Below are 1,967 nucleotides of genomic sequence, written 5' to 3'. Positions count from 1 at the left end.
TGGGAGTTGTAGTCGTAGCAGGGTTTTTGGCCCAGTTCGATCAGATGCCTCAATTATCAGCATATTGAAGTAAACATGAAGTTATACTTAGTTATGATAACAAGACACCCCAAATATATATATATTTTATATCCGCTATATATTTTATATGTGCTCCGTTTAGCACATTTCAATAGAATTGCAACGTAATTGCATTGCTAGGAAACAGTTTGGGTCCATGTTTACTTCCTGTCAGCTGATGTTATTCACATACACTGCAACAGGAAATAAACTGGGACGTTTCGTTTAAAACCGTGTAATGGTCTAAATATTGTATATTTGTGACATCACAAATGGACAGAAATCCTGACGGCTTGTTTCAAACGCGCAATTTCTGAATACGGTCTGTGTGTATTTCTCTGTATATTGAGCGTTTTGATAGTTTAATAGCATTTATAAAGCACTTAAACCTGCTTTATAATGTAAAATGCCTTAAAATCTCACTTTTTACAATATGGGACCTTTAAACAAACAATATCAATGTAGGGGTGCAGAAAGATTTATTTTGACTTACTGTATAACAGTAACTGCACTTTTATTTCAATTATCATTTGATCAAACTCAGTTTTTGCAATGTGACACTATTATCGGGTCATTATCACATTTTATCTGTACAATTTTGAGTCACTAGGATGGAAAGAAGCATCAAAGACCACCTACTCAATCACATGTTGTAGTGACACACACTGATACACACACAGTATGAGTGCAGTGATGACACCGACACATTCATCAGTGCAAAGTGGGGGTGGACTGTGTGTCTGCAGTTATCTCTCTCACCTGTCCACTCTGTAATCAGAACCAGAGGCTTCGCTGCGACTGCAAAGACACTATCCTGATTTAAATCCTCAGTTTGGCAGCAGAGGTTTCGTGCTTTATTCACAGTCACAGATCATGTTGCTGTTGTCACATTTTAACCATCACACCCCACAATGATATGCCATGCAGCCAATCATGTCGTTGTGTGAAGTTATTCATGGTGTATGTTACTATAGCTGACAGACGTGATGGAAATGTAGTGTAAGCACCTTCTACTGAATATTTGCCTTATTAATACATTTAGCCTATACACTTTTAGTTGTACTAAGCTACGCTAACTACATTTTGGACCTATATAGACTGTAGCCTACTGTACACTGATATTCCTTTCATTTAATGGGCCTACAGTGGAGGACAGAGAATTAAAGTAATTTTCAATAGTCTGTCTTTAGCTTCCAGCTTTTCCAGCAATGTTAGATGAGAAGTCAGAGGATCACCAAAGTTATTAAGATACATGATGTAGGAATCATGTAGATCAAGTAGATATTGAGAAATGGATAGGAAAAAAATGGACCAGCTGGTCGCGCTACAGGAAGTCAGACAATCACTAAAGTCAGTAGGATTCATCCTCTGGAGACCATGAACATCTGTGCAAAATTGAAATACAATCCATCCAATAGTCATTGAGATATTTCAGTCTAAAAACACTGATTAGTGCAACTTCAGGTACCAATATAATTTAAAAACACTTCATTACAAGTCAAAGTATTAACCACAAAATGTATGTTATTATTAAAAGTGCAATGTTTTATATTTTATAAAATGATTTCGGATGAAAGTCTTAAGCTGCAAAATCACCAGAAACTACAGCTGTCAGATAAATGTAGTGGAGTAGAAGTATAAAAGAGCATCAAATTTAAATACTCACGCAATGCATGTAGTTTTTAAGTACAGTACTTGAGTAAATATACTTAGTTCCTGTCCAGCACTGATTATTTTATGCGTTGTCTTGTCCAAATCTAATTTCTGTAAAGCTTTGTAGTTATTTAAAAAAATGTGATGAAATTAAAGTTTAGTTCAGTAAGATTTTTTAATTTTCTAATTAAAGAGTTGATGATGTGACAGGTTGCAGTGTTGCAGCGGTTATTAACCTCTATAGTTATATGACC

Source organism: Sebastes umbrosus, chromosome 13, assembly GCF_015220745.1.
Source record: "Sebastes umbrosus isolate fSebUmb1 chromosome 13, fSebUmb1.pri, whole genome shotgun sequence".
NCBI lineage: Eukaryota > Metazoa > Chordata > Actinopteri > Perciformes > Sebastidae > Sebastes > Sebastes umbrosus.
This window is presented reverse-complemented; position numbering follows the sequence as displayed.